This window comes from Lissotriton helveticus, chromosome 2_1 (genome assembly GCF_964261635.1).
Source record: "Lissotriton helveticus chromosome 2_1, aLisHel1.1, whole genome shotgun sequence".
Lineage (NCBI taxonomy): Eukaryota > Metazoa > Chordata > Amphibia > Caudata > Salamandridae > Lissotriton > Lissotriton helveticus.
Window position 1 is genome coordinate 767,928,383 of NC_136059.1, and position 14,731 is coordinate 767,943,113.

At 49.6% G+C, this 14,731-nt stretch overlaps 1 protein-coding gene across 3 annotated transcripts in view; it reads left to right on the forward strand.

Moving 5' to 3' along the window:
• FER (FER tyrosine kinase) overlaps window positions 1–14,731 on the forward strand; it is a 1,039,778-nt gene that overhangs the window by 128,392 nt on the left and 896,655 nt on the right. The window lies entirely within an intron of this gene.

Here is a 14,731-nt window from a genome sequence, read left to right on the forward strand (position 1 = left end):
CAAGTGGGTTTAAAAAATAATTAAAACCAAATCGGCGCGAAATAGAACAGTATTACACAAAAGTAAAAATAAAAATAAGTGCACAATTTTAAAAATGAAGCTCACACAAAATAAGTCCCGGCTTTGTTCAAGGATTTGCCCAACGGAAGCCTTAGCTTCACGTCGGATGGGATATTGAGGTTAAGGCTGTGGCATAGACCGCAAGGGAATCTCGTGGTGTGGGTAAAATTTATCACAACCACAGTGCGTACGGTATAGAGCCGGCGCAAGGGCCTTAGCCCACGCCTCTGCAAAATTCAGCGCATGCTCCTTCGAGACCGTGTGCGTGAAACTAGGGAGGATCACCTCTTCCCCCCTCGGAGCAGCGAGAACAAAAGGTGGGGGCCAGTCAGCCTCCGCTAACAAAATGTCATAGGTAGTTGTAAGATTTTCCCAAAACATCCCTTTTATGGTACTTTGTATGTCACCTTCAATTAAAAGGACTATTTCATAAAGTCTATCAAGGGGAGCTACTCTGGTATCAGCTGTCTCTACAACAACGGATCGGTCAGTCGTCACCTTCAGTAGTGGACGCAGGGCCTCTCGCACTATGGTAATCTCCGCTGCGCTGTCCAATGTTAATGTTAGTAAAACGTATAAAGCGCGCGAATATCCTGAGGTGTCTTGGCGTGGACCAGAGTAATACCTGCAGACGACGAAAGAAACAATGCGACTAGTTTGAGAATAGCCAGGTTTTTAATTGTTTTCTGAAGGAGGAGAGGGAGTTCAGCTCTCTCAAAGATACAGGGAGAGCATTCCATAGTTTTGCTACACAATAGGCCGTGCTCCAACCTCCCCAGCTAGCAGTTCGGATCTTAGGAACCAGCATTATTCTGGCGTTTGTCAATCTTAACTGCCTTCCTGGGTGGTACCATGAGAAGAGATGTTTTAAAGGTTCTTGTCCTGCCCCATTCAATGATTTATGGGCAAGGCAGAGTGCCTTAAACTTAGAATGTTGCACCACAGGCAACCAGTGGAGATTCGTATCTCTTCTTTAATCGATTGGTATTTAGGGATTTTCAGTAGAAGCCTGGCTGCAGTGTTTTGCACCATCTGGAGCTTCTTTAGATGTTGTTTCTGTAACCCAAGGTATAAGTCGTTACAGTAGTCCAACTTAGGCAACACCAAGGTGGTCACCACTGTTTTTCTAAGATCCTGAGGAATAAATGGTAAGACCATTTTAAGTTTCTTCAGCAGATAGGAGGCTGAAACTATAGCGTTAATTTGATGTGCATAAGTGAGACCGTTATCTATCAGAACTCCGAGGTTTTTTGCCTTCATCACTGGTTCAGGAGTCTGTCCCAGTTCAGCCGGCCACCGTAGCCCATCCCATTTTGGCTGTAGATTGCCGAAGGTAACCACTTCGGTTTTATCCGAATTGAGTTTTAAACAGTGTCTTCCCATCCAGAGGCTGATTTCCCTCATGCAGCATTGAAACTGCACTGCCGGAGATAAAGTGTTTTATAGGCCGCAACGACGATCTGGGTATCGTCGGCATAAGATGTTAATTTGAAGCCAAACTGCTGTTTTAAAGGTGCAAGTTCGGAGACATAAACATTGAACAACGTGGGGCTCATCGACGAGCCCTGAGGGACTCCACAAGGAAGTACATAGGGGGTTGCCTGATAATGGTCAAGGGAAACTCTCTGCCTTCTATTCTTCAGAAAGGATGATAGTAATGCAAGGGCAAGGTCCCTAATCCCTAGATGTTCAAGGCGTGCAAGTAGGGTGTCATGGTGCACGGTATCACAGGCCGCTGATAAATCGAGGAAAATCAGAACAGCGGCACCACCCTTATCCATCACTGCTCTGATCTCCTCAGTGGCCTTCATGAGAGCTGTCTCCGTGCTATACCCAGAACGGAAAACGAACTGGGATGGGTCGAGTAATTCATTCTTCTGGATGAACAACGTCAGTGCCCATGTCTGATTCCGAAGCTGCGTTCTCACTATCTGTGGCATATCCCGCTGTTAAAGCGGCAACCTTCTTTTTCTGAACCTGGGGTCTTTTCTGTGAAGAATCGTCCTGTTAGCCTTTTCCGTCTTTCGGGCGGGGCTGGTCGCGACTCTGCTGGCCACCCTGACCTCTGCCGCTGCCTCCACCACCGGACGATGAGGCTGATGTGTCCTGTAAAGAACGAGGAGAGCACTGATCAGGAACCTGAAATCTATCAGGCGACTTAATCGTAGTGCGGTCGCGCAAATCATAAACGCGCTCAGTAGACGCAGGCACTGGTGAAGGGGGACGGTACTCCTGTTTCTGTTGTTGTTTCCCCTGTTTTTTATTTCTGTTCCAATTTTTTTTTTTGAGCTGTGGGTTGAACGTCTGTTTCAGACTTCGCACCCTAGGTTTGCTTTTTATCTTTAGCAGTAAAGGGCTTGACACCTAAACTATTGCGGCCAATGGTTTTATACGCAGCCGTAATAATTCTCGGTAACTGTCGGGTTTTGTCGGCATCGGGGACATCGCGTAAGGCATTAGCCACTTGAAAGTTCACTGCATCTCCCTTTACATTAGAAAGGACTAGATCGGCTACCACATCAAATGTGCCAACGAGTCTCATTCCCAATTCAACCGCAGCCTCAGGTCCGTGTTCGTCCTGAACACGCTTAATGACCGTTGGAAGGACAGCCATTGATGGAGTGCCGAAGCACCTCGTGTACACTGCCGCAAAAATCCTACCCCATGACTCACAGTCACCGGCTTCTGGTACCAAATCCTTGGGTAAACTAATTGTAAGAATCCTGTGTTTTTCTTCGGGACTTGAATTAGGAAAAACTTCCTCCAGCTGGTCAAATTTCTCGGCAAGCCTAAAAGGCATATCATCCTTATCTTGGGGACGCTTGCCCATTACTGCATTGACTATCACGGATCTAAGCTTCATTCCGCTCGGTCCAGCTGGAAGGGCCGCAACACCAGGGGCCTGCCCTGGAAATTGCGGGTAATATATTGAACTAGGGCACTAATAAGACTAATAGAAGAGTCATATAGGGTCCGTAACTCAGCAACGGGGACTTGGCCCGCACGAGGATGCGGGGTGAATCCAGCCAAAACCGACCAGGAAGCGCCTGGAATGAACAAAGGACCCAATCTAGCCGCCGTTACACTGTGGGGAAGGGCACCATCAAACCGAACACGGTGCTGCCATGCAGAAATCGGAATCTCCTGTGTCCTATAAGGGACATATTCCCTGGGCACGGCTGTGTGAGTGTAAGTGTGAAAAACCTGCGTAGCCGCTTCTACTACAGGAAACGTCACCCAAGAGTAGAATATCTCAAACGGGTAAGCTACCTCAGCACTTACGACCAAAATCACTGCCATGCCCTCTAAACCAACATTGTATGCTTGCAAATGATTGCGAACCGCAATGTGACTATGATGCGGTATAACAATTTCAGCCATAGTGACACCGAGAAGAAAAAGCTACAATGTAAAACTTAGTAGCACAACTGGGTAGTAATTCGAAAGGAAACAGTTTGAAAAGATTCAAGCTTGAAATGACCTATGTAACTATAGGTAGGTTTGTCCGACTCTACTATTATTTGTAAACAATAGCAAAGGGGTTAAGGACTGAATGCAGTACTACTCAAGTGTCATGTAATAAGAACACCAGCGTTGGGCGCCATGTAGCAGGGATTCTGCTCATACACAGAACTGTGCATAGAGACTTGGAACCTCAGTGAATTAGGGTGTACCAAAACTCACCTTAGTAGCCAAATTTCCCTACCAGACTAGCAATCAGTGTCTTATTGGTTCTTCCATACCCCCAATGATTAGACAACCCAGAACATTGAACTTAGAATACCTCAGGCAATGTGGAACACATGAACACTCTTTCATTATACTCTCATACCAGTCCAAAACAGGGAGTAAATGAAGACACGTGCAAGTTTGAAATAATTATTTATAATGCCGTGTTCTCAGGCGCAGTATCTTAGCTAATACAAGCAGACTTTTTATAAGCAACAAGATTATCAGCATAGTTACTATTCCATAAAATACAAAAGGAGAAAGCATGTTAAAATGCTAAATGTAAATAGGCTAGATTACACCTAGATTTCACCCTCCCTTCCTAGTAGGTTATTTTATATCTACAGAAGGTCTCTTGGGTTTACAAGGGCGGCCCCATACCTCTGGTCCTAGTAGAAATGGATCACATCATTTTCTACACCAGCTCTCTGCATGCAAATGTTCTCCAAAGTGTGTTTGCATGCATGCGCAGTGCATTATTAAACGCACAAAAATCAGAGGTGGCCACAGCTGCATATATGTTATGTCTAGAACGTGCGCTGATCAGACCGAACAACAACCACTATGTTGAAATAACCTTGAAGGCCTCCGCACTCGCTGTCCAGACAAAGCTTACCAAGCAAAGCTGCTACTATAGGAAAACATATTATTCTCGTGTGAAGCAAAACAGTCTGCTAGACTCTAAACATTTGTAATAATGTGTGCCGTGTGCAAAGGCAGCAGAAAGGAAAAATGGCGTTTAAACTTCTAATAAGCTCATGCTAACTTAACACAGTGTTAATCCCCATGACAGTGTGTAAGTGGCTGCTTGGGTTGGTGATAAGCTATATGAGTATCTATATGTGGCTATTTTATTTGTTGTCGGAGTATGTAAATGGGTGTCTCAGAGTCTGTGGGTGGGTGGTGTGTGTGACTCTATTGATGGATGTGTGAGTGGGTAATTCACTGGGTGTATGGGTTCAAGAGTGAATCTGTGGGGGGTTATATGGGTGCGTGAGTGTATGTATAGCTGTGTTAGTGAGTGAATGGATGCCTCAGTGGTACATGTGTGAGTAACTACATATGTGAAAGGTAGTATATGTGAGTGTTAGAGTATATAAATGATTATATGTGAGCGTGAGTGATTGTGAGAGTAGCTGTATGGATGAGTGTGTGCTTGTGTCAGTAATTGCAGAAGAGAGTAAGTATGTATTAGTATCTGTATGAATAAGTGAGGTGGTGTGTGTATAATAGTGTGACGGAGTAAATGGGAGTGTGATTGATTCTTTGCATTACTGACTAGCTGTGTGAATACCTCTAATGGGTGAGTGGTGTTGTGTGAGTGTCTGTGTGGGTGTATGAGTACATATGATAGCTGTATTGATGTGTGACTGCATTTATGAGTGACTGTATGGATGAGGGTGTAGATGTGTGTGTAGAGCTATGAATCAGTGAGTGGGTATGTAGTAACTGGTATTTGTGTGCCTATGCTTTCGAGAATGGCAGTCTGTATTTTAGAGTGGTTGTACTAAACATTATATTCGGGTGTTAGGAGATGCATCAGATTTTCACATGGATGATGTCATCAGTGATGTCACCGACCATGTCTTGAGTGATGTAATGTGACGTCATCAGCAGTGCATTGCAAGGGAGGGCGCAAGTTGTAGTTAGCTCAACTAACTATATCGGACGAATTTCTATGGTTTTGTATGAGTGAAATGTCCAGCTAATGATAACGCCCCTGAAACCTATGTTTTTTTCAGTGAGCATGGCCAGATTTTCATTATTCCCAGTGTGCAATATGCTTGGAAATGTACCTGCGTGTTTAAAAGGACCACGTGGGGTGATTCAAAATGCAGAGATTAGTCCCGTGATCAAGGCTCCTGTGAGAGCAGAAACGTTGGGAAAGTGTGAGTCCCTCATGCAGTGGGGTTCCATGGAATAAACAATTTTTTACATGACACGACCTGTGCTGGTGCACTTCTTTTTGAAGAGAGAGGAGATTTGCTGGGACATATTCAGGTTGCCTCGTCCTGATGCACTGGCTGCCCTGTGAAGGTCGGGCTCTTCCGATGCAAATTGGAGTTGGATATATATATATATATATATATATCCTGCTCCTGGGTCTGCCACACACAAAGAGGGAACACTCGAACAGTTGTGAAAGGTATGACCCTTAACCTTTATTCACTCGGTATGAACTGCGCACGCATGCAGGCAGGATATGCAGTACCTTTGCTTTGCCTGACGCGTTTCAAAATCATTCTTCCTCAGAGGCTTTACGTCGAAGATCACGTGCAAACATCAATATGCTAATTAAGGACCCATATCATGCCCGCAGCATTATGGAAGTTGAAGTCCTAAGTCCTCATTGGACGCACTTTCTTAGCTGCCGCTCTGTATGAGCCCAAGCTCTGAATGAGCCCCCACATGCGCCTCAGTCCTCATCCACCACAACTGTTCCACGTTGAGATAGGCAGGATTCCATTCTCGTGGCCCCCATATTACACCGGGTGGTGCTCTCCTCGCGGCCTGGCTGCCGCCATTACATCCTGCTCCTGGGTCTGCCACACACAAAGAGGGAACACTCGAACAGTTGTGAAAGGTATGCACGTGATCTTCGACGTAAAGCCTCTGAGGAAGAATGATTTTGAAACGCGTCCGGCAAAGCGAAGGTACTGCATATCCTGCCTGCATGCGTGCGCAGTTCATACCGAGTGAATAAAGGTTAAGGGTCATACCTTTCACAACTGTTTGAGTGTTCCCTCTTTGTGTGTGGCAGACCCAGGAGCAGGAGATATATAGGATTCCCTGCTGCAACGCCGCGTTCACCACTCCTTACCTCGGACCCAGCCTGCTGTGAGCCGCCACGCCTCGCCGGACCCGCTCCGCGGGTCCCGCTTCGCGGTTTTCAGCGGCTGCTGACTCAAAGGGGCATCACCTGCACACCAGTAGACCGGCAGGGCTGCGAGGGTAGAGCGGAGGACTCCACGGACCAGGAGTCCCCACGCGCCCGATTCCAGCTGGGCTCCTCTCCCTGCCGGCCCCGCCCCCATCACCGCAAGTCTTAAGGGGTTGTTAAGCGCATCCTCGGCGGATTCCCTGCTGCAACGCCGCGTTCACCACTCCTTACCTCGGACCCAGCCTGCTGTGAGCCGCTTCGCGGTTTTCAGCGGCTGCTGACTCAAAGGGGCATCACCTGCACACCAGTAGACCGGCCGGGCTGCGAGGGTAGAGCGGAGGACTCCACGGACCAGGAGTCCCCGCGCGCCCGATTCCAGCTGGGCTCCTCTCCCTGCCGGCCCCGCCCCCTTGGTGCATTTTGTAAACCTACAAAGAGGAGGTAGTAGCCCCGCCGCGCGGGAGGGCGCCGGGAGAAGCCCGGGACAAGGGCGGGACCGTCTGTGGCCGTCCGGGGACGAAGGAGGCCGGGCTGGGCCCACTCTCTTAATCCCAGACCCCAATACGATTAAAGCAATGCCTTCGCCACCACCACGTGAAACTCCATCAAGGGAGGGAGCCCCCAGTACAGGGACTTTGGACAATTATTTTAAATCTGCCAAGGGAGAGGCGGGTAAAGAAACCTCACTAGAGAAACGTAGGGTGGAGCGTAGGCGCTCCATAGAATCTATGAAAAACAGATCCCTGACTGAGATTATCCCCTACCCTGTCTCTCAAGAGGAAGGTATGCCCCCTAACAGCCCAAATCCCCTGACCCTTGAGGACTTTCCCCTTTTACTTAGGGAAATTCCCTGCACCTCAGGGACGGTGCCTGGAAAGCATGCAGACCCAGTTCCCCCAAAATTACCAGTTCCCCCAATATTACCTGTTACCCCGGTTAACCTGGTAACCCAAACCCCTCCTATGCAAATGGCTAAGAAGAGTAAGTCAAAATCTAATGTTGTGGTGGAGGTGCATAGGCCTCCGCCTAGCAAACGTATTAGGAAATCAATAGGGGGATGGGGGAAACCTAAACTATCTCATCTTGATTTTGGCAAGAAACACACTAATCCACTCCTACCGGGGAAGGTTGATGAGATCGTGCCTACTATTCCACCTTCTAAGGCTCAAAGCCCCATTATAGTTGCTACCAACAAGGATTTAGAGGCTAATACATCGAACATAACCCCCCCACTTACATCTATAGGGAGCATCGAATTTCTATTCCGCTCCCTCCTGCAGCCCATTAGCGATAGTTTGAAAAAAGTGGAGATTAGGCTCACTTTATTAGAAACATCTCTTACTACCCTGAACACCTTAGTCAGTAAGCAAACCAAGCTAGTGGGAATCCATCCGTCTGTAGGGGACCCTCTAAAAGTTGGAGTTTCAACATCTGCCAACAAAGCCCCCCCCCCAGAGTGTGTCATCTGCCCCCCCTCTTCAGCCACTTATGGCTATTCCATTCCAGGCACAGTATAACAACCAAACTAATGGGCCTCCACAACCATTAGACCATCCCCCTCAAAGATCCCAGGCAGAGACTAATGAAAGATGCCAGGAAAATGGTAAAGCCACCCCACATTCTCCGGTCTAGCCAGCCCCAAGAGCACGGAGGCCAGATCTCCCGCCAGAAGCCAACAGCCTAACAGTGGTCTTAGCAGGTGCCCCCCATTTAAGATCAGGGGAAAATGAAGATTACCTATCCCTTAAGAAAAAGGTCATTAAATGGCTTAATTGGAACCGACCCCTACCATCTCATTTTAATAATGAGATTATTATGGTTAGAAGGGTCCCGTGGTTAGGGAAGACCAGAAAAACCATTGTAGAAAAATACAAACTGGGGGGGCACTACCAACCAGAATATAAGATCCTTAATTATTGCCCGGCGATGTCGCCTCTTGAACCCACAAAGAAGTTAAACTATTGAAGAGGCAGGCGCTGGAGACTGGAAGGCAGGAAACAAGGTTTTTATTCGCTCCGGAGGAGAACACAACGAAAACGGACAGAAGGTATCGTTCTGAGGTGCTCTAACTGCATCCCGGAGGCCTGGCCTCTTATACACAAGTTTATCTCTTTATTACATGTAACACATTCTCGTTGATACTTTGATGTACGGAAAGACATCCTCAGAATCCCCCCTTCCCAGCCCGTTCCCATGCAAGGCTACAGTGGAAGTCCCCGCCCCGTTCACAACAGGTGATGATCATTGCGCAGCTGGGTATTCCGCCGATTCACGGAGTGTGCGGGTTTCGATCGGATCTCGTGGGATGGGGGGGGGCTTTGATCATCTCGGGGGTCCTTTGAGGAGGGAAGCTTCCTATTGTATGGGGAGGGGCAAGAGATTGGTATCGGCAGAGCTAGGTGTCGGCCTGGGAACGGGGAAGACAAACGGGCACACGGGGAAAAGGGGTTTGCATCAAAAGGGCCGGAGGTCATGACGGGGAAGCAGGGAGATGTCGCGCTGGGAACAGGATGAGGGCCTGGGGCAGAGCAGCGCCGAAGAGGGGTTTATGACTCAAGGCAGGTGCAAGCAGGGGGGGGGTTGCCAGCGAAGTTAGGAGAGAGAGAGAGAGACGCGCTGGCTCTCGGTGAGAGCAGGGAAGCCATGGTGTCCAAAATGGCGGCTGTTTTACGCGCACAAAAGGTTTAAGGAGAGCAAGAGGGCGCCGATAATGTTGACGGTTTTCAGCCTAACTTTTAACAGTCCTCCCTTTTCAACATATCTAGCCAACTTGCTTACTCAATGTCAATTTTCATCAAATTCCTAACTTCGGTATCATATAATGCCCTCATATGTTCGCTTCCAATGTCCACAGTTTTGGGAAAAATACAACTCGCACATAAAGAACACATAGGTGGCAAACATTGAATTCCTAAGCATAGGCCACATATTACAACTACGGGAATCAGGATAATGGTGAGCAGTCTCCAGCCCCAGCTTTTGACGGTGTCCCAGAACCAACCACCAAGCGACCATTCTTCTTGCTCTTGGTGAACTTCCGAAGAGAGTCTGTGAAGATGTTCGATGGCTTTGTACACTGAGGGTGAGTTGTCCGGTATGTATGTACAACAGCTGGCCCCAATAATGCGGCATGCTCCTCCACGGTCCGCCAGAACCACATCTAGAACGAGGCGGTTCTGAAGAGCCACCAAACGGACCGCTTGGAGCTCGGCAGTGTTGTTGGCAAAGATGCCCGCTGTGATGTTCATGGTTGTCTCGACTGCCTGAGTCAAATGTCGGATGGCACGGCTGTTTGCCATCGGGCCCCAGAGGGGGACGAGTCCTTTCATAGCATCGAGGAACTGTGCCCCTGTTGAGTCGGCTTGCTCAACGTCTTTGGCTCGTTTTTGTCTGTGGTGATTCGCTGGGGCCACATAAGTTGGAGGAAGGACGAAGGAGATGTAGCAAGTGCCCCCCCAGCCTTTGGGGAGCCAGGTGTAGGCCTTCGTGCCACAGATGAAATACATGTTTGGGGATGACACAAAGGAAGGTGGATCCGTGGAGTCCAAAGTTCTGGTAAAGCGGCAAGCGCTGTGACCCACCAGCTGTGTCCCAAGTCCTTCTACACACATGTGGCCTGTGACGTTGATGACCGTCAGGGCCACAGTCAGAGTGGCAGCCGTTCGTTTCCGCAGATAGGAGAAGGTGGGTCTGGTTGGATTGTTGAACACCTGCATTTCGATTCGTTCTTTGGCCGGAATGTCCATTTGGATTGAGTCGCTGGGGGTCAGCGGGCAGAAGTGTGTCTTTGTCTTGTTTCGCCCGGCCCCATGAGAAGAATGTGCTGCAGCTCTGCTGGAGGTGGCATTTCCCGTATAGCTCTCTTGCAGGAGGATCAGCCAGGCAAGGCAGGAGCCGTGGACGGAGAAGGGTGAAGGGATGAATGGTATTGAATGTCCAGTGGCATGGGGTAGCAACCCACAGATCCAGCAGTTGGTGGCGTTGGTGGCAAGATTGTGCTGGTGAAGTAGCTGCACGAAAGAGTTGTTCCAAAACTCCTTTCGCCTCTCTCTTAGTTGAGGAGAGAGCGAAATTAGATAATGTTCCTTCATGGTGGTAGGCTGAGCAGTGGTTAGGAATGTTTCGTGAGCAGGTGCGTGTTCTTCCATAATCCAGAGCGTAGTCATGAGGAGAAAACAGAGGAGGATTACGATGAAGAGTGCAATTGTCTTTGAGCTATGGAGTCTGTCTGTTCTCGGATTTCTGTAGTGGGTATTTCCTGTTGTCTCAGTCGGCTTCTTGTTTGGCGCTTCCATCATCTTCTTATCTGGCGCTTCCATCATCTTCGTCTTCAAGGTGCTCGGTAGTGGGCAGGACCACAGACTCAGTTTTAGCTTCTCTCCAGGTAACCCTTGGTAGTTTGGGTCACCGTTCTGAGATTCTTTAACCTAGTCCGTGGCCTACTTAGCCGAAGCTCCCTCCTTTCGACGCAGGAAATACCCTTCCCGAGATGGCACAGTGGGGTCAGGATGTTTTGAAAGTTCAAGTGTCTCTGTATCAGGGTAGCAGTTCAACGATGGTCGGTCCCGGTTCAGGAGCTCTTCTTGGGTGTTGACGGTGTCTGTCGTGGCCAGGGCTGGAGAGACCTTTTTGCAGTGATGAGCGTGCAGCCAGTGTTTCTTCCCCTCCACTCGAAGTGCGGTCCGAGTGGTGATCAGCACTTGCCAGGGGCCCGTCCACCGGGGTTCCAAACTCTTTGATCGCTGAAAGTTTCGGATCAGCACGAAGTCCCCCGGCTGGATGGCGTGACCCGGACCCCTGGAAGCATCGGGGATGGCCTGCCGCACCTGCTGATGAAGGACAGACAAAGTTTCAGTCAATTTGTACAGATAATCAGACATTAGGACATCCGGAACGTCATGAATGGACGTTGGTTTCGGGGCAGACCAGACGCTCATGGGTCGACCGAAGACAACTTCAAAAGGGGTTAAGTGATGTCGGGTGGGGGTAGAGCGCATCGATAGCAATGCCAATGGGAGGGCGTCTGGCCATTTCAGGCCCGTCGTAGCCACTATTTTGGCCAGTTTAAGCTTTAGTGTGGCGTTGTGTCGTTCGACAAGCCCAGCAGATTGAGGGTGGAAGACTGCGTGGAATTTCTGTTTGATACCCAGCCCATTTAGGATGAGCTGGATAACGTTGGCTACGAAGTGGGGGCCATTATCACTCCATAAAACACGACAGAGGCCATAACGGGGGAAAAACTCTTTTAACAGGACCTTTGCAGTGGCCATAGCGGTGTTGTCACGGGTTGGATATGCTTCCACCCATTTGCTAAATGCGCACACCACGACAAGTACATATTTCAGGCCTTGGCATCTGTCTAGCTGGATGTAGTCCATCTGCAGGACTTCAAATGGGTGGTTTGGGACCCCAAATCCCCCCCGGGGTACTACAGTTCCCTTCCCGGGGTTGTGTTGCAGGCATATTAAGCATTGTTGGACCAGGCGTTTGGCGGAATCTGGGATCTTGTCATTGTGCCAAACCCTGGAGACAAGTTCGATCATGGGGGCTGATCCTATGTGGGCTGGGGAGTGTGCCATGGTTAATATGGGAATCAAGTATGAATCAGGTAGCAACCATCTGTTCGTGTCTTTTGTCCGCCAGCAGCCTTCATCGTCTTTCAATCCCACCCGTGCCCATTCAGTCAATTCGTGTTGTGTGCTAGCCGTTTGTATGTCTCTAATTGTGTCCTTGGCGTCAGTCCAGTTTTCTGCTTGTGACCTGGTCACGTACATACGTGTTGTCGTTCTATTTTCAGCTGTCGTTCGGGCGGTGATGTCGGCTAGTGCATTTCCCTGTCCAATAATGTCTGTCACCTTCTTGTGTGCCTGGCATTTGATAACGGCAAGTTTGTTGGGGAGGAGGACAGCTTCGATTAAGGCGGAGACTAAATCCCCGTGCAGGATGGGCGTGCCGTGTGAGGTCAAGTATCCTCTCTCCCTCCAGAGGAGCCCAAAATGGTGAACCACCCCGAAGGCATACTGGCTGTCGGTGTAAATGTTCGCCGTGGTTCCTGTTGCCAGGATGCAGGCTCTCGTCAAAGCAATCAGTTCCGCTGCCTGGGCAGATCGCTGGGTGATGCGGGCTGTTTCTACTACAGTTCGAGCCGTGGTGACTGCATAGGCAGCGGAAGTGGTACCATCGGAGAGTTTGATGCAAGAACCGTCCACCCACAACTCCCCGTCGGGGTCAGGGAAAGCTGTGTCTCTGAGATCGACCCTACTCCTGGTCTGTTCGTCCGTAAGAGTCACGCAGTCATGTACGGGGTGCACATTGGGGTCGTTCTCTGGCAAGGGTAACAGAGTTGCTGGGTTCAGTGTGGTGCATCTTTTCAGGGTGATATGGGGGGCAAGCAAGGTTAGTTCGTATCCAGTCAGTCGTGCACTCGTCAGATGTTGCGTCTTGGTTTGGTTCAGGAGGGTGTCGACTGCATGGGGTACCAGTACCGTGAGGGAATTCGAGAGTACAATCCCCTCACTCTGTCGGATAGAGACTGCAGCAGCAGCTACAGCTCGAAGGCAGGCAGGCAAGGCTCTGGCGACAGGGTCAAGAGTGGCAGAGAAGTAAGCGCACGGTCGTTGCTTAGGACCGATGGCCTGGGTCAGGACAGATAAAGCGCACCCCTCCCTTTCGTGAGTGTAAAGGGAGAAGGGCTTTCTGTAATCAGGGGTACCCAGGACAGGGGCTGAGCAAAGGGCATCTCGTAGTTCTGTGAAGGAGGTTTGACACTCAGGAGTCCAAGGGAGTGGGAAAGGGACGTCTTTGTTTAGGAGAGAGAGCAGTGGTTTTACAACGAGGTTGAAGTTTGGCAACCATTGTCGGCAGAAGGAGGTGAGGCCTAATAGGGAGCGAACCTGCTTCTGGGTTTTAGGGACAGGGGTGTCTAGAATGGTCTGGATTCGATCAGGGGTGAGTTTCCTTCCATCTTTGGACAGAAGGTGGCCTAGGTAAGTGACCTGGGGTAGGCAGAATTGCAACTTCTTCTTGGAGACCTTGTGGCCATTTTCCGCAAGGAAGTGCAAGAGTTGAATGGTGGCGGTAACCGCTAGAGGGGTGGTGTCGGCTGCCAAAAGGATGTCATCGACATATTGTACCAACACCACCCCGTCGGGTAACCGGACTTGGTCTAGTTGCCTTTTGAGGGCCTGGCTGTAGATGCTAGGGCTCTCCGTGTAGCCTTGAGGGGCTCGGCAAAACCTATATGAGCGGGATTTTAGGGTAAAGCCGAAGAGATATCGGCTGTCTGGGTGGATGGGGATGGAGAAGAAAGCGTTCTTGAGGTCGATGACGGAAAAGGTGGTGGCAGTGGATGGAATCAAGGTCAGGATGGTGGTGATGTCTGAGACCACAGGGTACTGGGGTACCACCACTTTGTTGATCTCTCGGAGGTCGATGATGAAACGGTATGCTTTCTCATCTCCCTCTCCCTGCTTCTTGATAATGGGCAAGATAGGGCTGTTGCAAACGTTGCTAACCACTTCCTCTACCACTCCTGCGTCTATCAGTGACTGGATAATCATTACCAATGCCTTCTCGCCCTCTGGCGATATCCGATATTGTGGGAGTTTTGGGAGTGTTGCGTCTGGTCGGACAGTAATGTGCACTGGGTCAATTAACATACGCCCTACGTCCGAATCCGCTTTGGCCCACAGATACGGAGGTAGGGTGTCAAGCAGGGACGCGTCGACGTCGGTGATGGAAAACATGTGTCGGGGGGAACAATGTTTAAGCAGAACGGGGTTGTCGTAAAGAAACACTCGAACTCCATCTTGAGAACACCTAATCGTCGCTCGGAAGTGTTTCAGTAAGTCAAGTCCCATAATGGCGTCATGGCTATTGGAGGAAAGCAGGAACGTGGTGTCGGTGGTGTTGTTTTCTACGTCAAAGAGAATCGGGGCAGACAAAGGGTTGGTGGAGGGCGTTCCATCGAAACCTGTCGATGTTATGAGTGAGCCAGACAAGGGTGCCCTTGGAATCAGTCGTTTAGATAACGCACTACGTGTTGCGCCAGTGTCTACCAGA